Source organism: Natator depressus, chromosome 28, assembly GCF_965152275.1.
Source record: "Natator depressus isolate rNatDep1 chromosome 28, rNatDep2.hap1, whole genome shotgun sequence".
NCBI lineage: Eukaryota > Metazoa > Chordata > Testudines > Cheloniidae > Natator > Natator depressus.
The window spans coordinates 10,249,615-10,254,614 of record NC_134261.1 but is presented as its reverse complement, the minus strand read 5'-3'; the positions used below and the strand labels follow the sequence as shown (position 1 = coordinate 10,254,614).

The window sequence follows — 5,000 nt, the reverse complement described above, 5'->3', positions numbered from 1 at the left end:
GCGGGGGCAGGCTCCGGGTTGACCTGGTGGCCGGAGGAGAATTAAGCCCGGAGCCCGGGGCAGGGCGACCCCGGACGGACGGGGATCCGCCTGGCCCCTGCCCGCGGGGGCAGGCTCCGGGTTGACCTGGTGGCCGCTCGGGACTTAAGCCCGGAGCCCGGGGCAGGGCGGCCCCGGACGGACGGGGCTCCGCCTGGCCCCTGCCCGCGGGGGCAGGCTCCGGGTTGACCTGGTGGCCGGAGGAGAATTAAGCCCGGAGCCCGGGGCAGGGCGACCCCGGACGGACGGGGCTCCGCCGGCCCCTGCCCGCGGGGGCAGGCTCCGGGTTGACCTGGTGGCCGGACGGGAATTAAGCCCGGAGCCCGGGGCAGGGCGACCCCGGACGGACGGGGCTCCGCCGGCCCCTGCCCGCGGGGGCAGGCTCCGGGTTGACCTGGTGGCCGGAGGAGAATTAAGCCCGGAGCCCGGGGCAGGGCGACCCCGGACGGACGGGGGTCCGCCTGGCCCCTGCCCGCGGGGGCAGGCTCCGGGTTGACCTGGTGGCCGGACGGGAATTAAGCCCGGAGCCCGGGGCAGGGCGACCCCGGACGGACGGGGGTATGCCGGACGGGGCTCCGCCGGCCCCTGCCCGCGGGGGCAGGCTCCGGGTTGACCTGGTGGCCGGAGGAGAATTAAGCCCGGAGCCCGGGGCAGGGCGACCCCGGACGGACGGGGGTCCGCCTGGCCCCTGCCCGCGGGGGCAGGCTCCGGGTTGACCTGGTGGCCGGACGGGGATTAAGCCCCGGCTCGGAGCAGGGCAAGCCCGGGCGGAGGGGGGTCCGCTTGGCCCCTGCCCGCGGGGGCAGGCTCCGGGTTGACCTGGTGGCCGGACGGGGATTAAGCCCCGGCTCGGAGCAGGGCAAGCCCGGGCGGACGGGGGTCCGCCTGGCCCCTGCCCGCGGGGGCAGGCTCCGGGTTGACCTGGTGGCCGGACGGGAATTAAGCCCGGAGCCCGGGGCAGGGCGACCCCGGACGGACGGGGGTCCGCCGGCCCCTGCCCGCGGGGGCAGGCTCCGGGTTGACCTGGTGGCCGGAGGAGAATTAAGCCCGGAGCCCGGGGCAGGGCGACCCCGGACGGACGGGGGTCCGCCTGGCCCCTGCCCGCGGGGGCAGGCTCCGGGTTGACCTGGTGGCCGGAGGAGAATTAAGCCCGGAGCCCGGGGCAGGGCGACCCCGGACGGACGGGGGTCCGCCTGGCCCCTGCCCGCGGGGGCAGGCTCCGGGTTGACCTGGTGGCCGGACGGGAATTAAGCCCGGAGCCCGGGGCAGGGCGACCCCGGACGGACGGGGCTCCGCCGGCCCCTGCCCGCGGGGGCTGGCTCCGGGTTGACCTGGTGGCCGCTCGGGACTTAAGCCCGGAGCCCGGGGCAGGGCGACCCCGGACGGACGGGGCTCCGCCTGGCCCCTGCCCGCGGGGGCAGGCTCCGGGTTGACCTGGTGGCCGGACGGGGAATAAGCCCGGAGCCCGGGGCAGGGCGACCCCGGACGGACGGGGGTCCGCCGGCCCCTGCCCGCGGGGGCAGGCTCCGGGTTGACCTGGTGGCCGCTCGGGACTTAAGCCCGGAGCCCGGGGCAGGGCGACCCCGGACGGACGGGGGTATGCCGGCCCCTGCCCGCGGGGGCAGGCTCCGGGTTGACCTGGTGGCCGGTTTGCTTTCGGGCCACCAGGTCAACCCGCTGCCTGTATGGGGTTGACCTGGTGGCCGCTTTCCTTCCCGGCCACCAGGTCAACCCGCTGAATGTATGGGGTTGACCTGCTGGCCGCTTTCCTTCCCGGCCACCAGGTCAACCCGCTGAATGTATGGGGTTGACCTGCTGGCCGCTTTTCTTCCCGGCCACCAGGTCAACCCGCTGAATGTATGGGGTTGACCTGCTGGCCGCTTTCCTTCCCGGCCACCAGGTCAACCCGCTGAATGTATGGGGTTGACCTGCTGGCCGCTTTCCTTCCCGGCCACCAGGTCAACCCGCTGAATGTATGGGGTTGACCTGCTGGCCGCTTTCCTTCCCGGCCACCAGGTCAACCCGCTGAAAGTATGGGGTTGACCTGGTGGCCGCTTTCCTTCCCGGCCACCAGGTCAACCCGCTGAAAGTATGGGGTTGACCTGGTGGCCGCTTTCCTTCCCGGCCACCAGGTCAACCCGCTGCCGGCATGGGGTTGACCTGTTGGCCGCAGAGGGGCAGGCTCCGGGTTGACCTGGTGGCCGGACGGGGATTAAGCCCCGGCTCGGAGCAGGGCAAGCCCGGGCGGAGGGGGGTCCGCTTGGCCCCTGCCCGCGGGGGCAGGCTCCGGGTTGACCTGGTGGCCGGTTTGCTTTCGGGCCACCAGGTCAACCCGCTGCCTGTATGGGGTTGACCTGGTGGCCGCTTTCCTTCCCGGCCACCAGGTCAACCCGCTGAATGTATGGGGTTGACCTGCTGGCCGCTTTCCTTCCCGGCCACCAGGTCAACCCGCTGAATGTATGGGGTTGACCTGCTGGCCGCTTTCCTTCCCGGCCACCAGGTCAACCCGCTGAATGTATGGGGTTGACCTGCTGGCCGCTTTCCTTCCCGGCCACCAGGTCAACCCGCTGAATGTATGGGGTTGACCTGCTGGCCGCTTTCCTTCCCGGCCACCAGGTCAACCCGCTGAAAGTATGGGGTTGACCTGCTGGCCGCTTTCCTTCCCGTCCACCAGGTCAACCCGCTGAATGTATGGGGTTGACCTGCTGGCCGCTCTGCTTCCCGGCCACCAGGTCAACCCCCTGCCGGTATGGGGTTGACCTGCTGGCCGCAGAGGGGCAGGCTCCGGGTTGACCTGGTGGCCGGCAGGGACTTAAGCCCCAGGGCCCCTGGCAGGGCGACCCTGCCCTTGTTCCCCAGAAAAGGAGAGAGCTGGCTCGCAGCGGGAAAAGCTGCCTACGGCACCTGGGATTCCCAGGCGGTCACCCATCCAAGTACTAGCCAGGCCCGGGACGGTTTACCTTCCGAGATCGGACGGGATCGGGGGCCTTCCGTCCGGTATGGCCGTAGGCACTCGGCTCCGGTCCGCCTCGTCCCCTTTCCCTTACTGACTCCCCTGCCTCGGGTGGGCCCGATCCTTTTTTCCGTTTTTTTTTTTTCGCTCCGGAGGCTTCATGAGCCCCCCCCAACACCCCTTTGGGGGTCGGTGAAAATTTTTTTTTCAGACTTCCAGGGGCCCGATCCTGGCCGCGGGCACCCGGCTCCGGGCACCCGGCTCCGGGCCGCCTCGTCCCCTTTCCCTTACTGACTCCGCTGCCTCGGGTGGGCCCGATCCTTTTTTCCGTTTTTTTTTTCCGCTCCGGAGGCTTCGTGAGCCCCCCCCAACACCACTTTGGGGGTCGGTGAAAAAATTTTTTTCAGACTTCCAGGGGCCCGATCCTGGCCGCGGGCACCCGGCTCCGGGCACCCGGCTCCGGGCCGCCTCGTCCCCTTTCCCTTACTGACTCCCCTGCCTCGGGTGGGCCCGATCCTTTTTTCCGTTTTTTTTTTTTTTCGCTCCGGAGGCTTTATGAGCCCCCCCCAATACCACTTTGGGGGTCGGTGAAAAAAATTTTTCAGACTTCCAGGGGCCCGATCCTGGCCGCCGGCACCCGGCTCCGGGCACCCGGCTCCGGGCCGCCTCGTCCCCTTTCCCTTACTGACTCCCCTGCCTCGGGTGGGCCCGATCCTTTTTTCCGTTTTTTTTTTTTCGCTCCGGAGGCTTTATGAGGCCCCCCCTAACCGTTTTTGGGGTCGGTGAAAATTTTTAGTCAGACTTCCAGGGGCCCGATCCTGGCCGCGGCTTCGCAGGCTGGCCTGGGGGGGGGGGCATCTCTAGCTCCGGCCGCGGACGGCGAGACGCTCGGCCACCAGGTCAGCCCGGAGGAAAAGGCTGAAAAAAATGTCTAAGTCCCCCCGGGACACCAGGTCAACCCGGAGGAAAAGGCTGAAAAAAATGTCTAAGTCCCCCCGGGACACCAGGTCAACCCGGAGGAAAAGGCTGAAAAAAAGTCTAAGTCCCCCCGGGACACCAGGTCAACCCGGAGGAAAAGGCTGAAAAAAATGTCTAAGTCCCCCCGGGACACCAGGTCAACCCGGAGGAAAAGGCTGAAAAAAAGTCTAAGTCCCCCCGGGACACCAGGTCAACCCGGAGGAAAAGGCTGAAAAAAAGTCTAAGTCCCCCCGGGACACCAGGTCAACCCGGAGGAAAAGGCTGAAAAAAAGTCTAAGTCCCCCCGGGACACCAGGTCAACCCGGAGGAAAAGGCTGAAAAAAAGTCTAAGTCCCCCCGGGACACCAGGTCAACCCGGAGGAAAAGGCTGAAAAAAATGTCTAAGTCCCCCCGGGACACCAGGTCAACCCGGAGGAAAAGGCTGAAAAAAAGTCTAAGTCCCCCCGGGACACCAGGTCAACCCGGAGGAAAAGGCTGAAAAAAAGTCTAAGTCCCCCCGGGACACCAGGTCAACCCGGAGGAAAAGGCTGAAAAAATGTCTAAGTCCCCCCGGGACACCAGGTCAACCCGGAGGAAAAGGCTGAAAAAAATGTCTAAGTCCCCCCGGGACACCAGGTCAACCCCGAGGAAAAGGCTGAAAAAATGTCTAAGTCCCTGCTCGGCCATCAGGTCAACCCCATTCAAAGTGACGGGTTGACCTGATGGCCGGCAGTCTCACGGAAGTCCGGATGGGGTCGCCAAAAGTGCCCTCGGCCGACCGAGAGAACCAGGAGGTCGGATAGGATTTCAGATTGGTCCCCCTAAATTGGCGGTTGGATTTTTCGACTAGTTCATTTTGACGGGTGCGAGGAGATTTCTGAGAACAGGTTTTTCGGAACCTGTGAGAACCAGAGATGAGCCTCGGGGACCAATCTGCGCGTTGTACCCGATCTTGTGAGGGGGGACAGGGGCACGTTGGCAGGTGGGGCGGCCCCCGGCCCCCCCGAGCCCCCCCTTTTCCGGCTCTTTTCCTCCGGGGACCCCGTCGTCC

At 67.2% G+C, this 5,000-nt stretch overlaps 1 non-coding gene across 1 annotated transcript; it reads right to left on the bottom strand.

Moving 5' to 3' along the window:
• Positions 1-2,931: 2,931 nt before the first annotated feature.
• Positions 2,932-3,050, bottom strand: LOC141979741 (5S ribosomal RNA). The gene has a single exon (XR_012637134.1). It is a non-coding gene; the product is annotated as a 5S ribosomal RNA (ribosomal RNA).
• Positions 3,051-5,000: the final 1,950 nt, after the last annotated feature.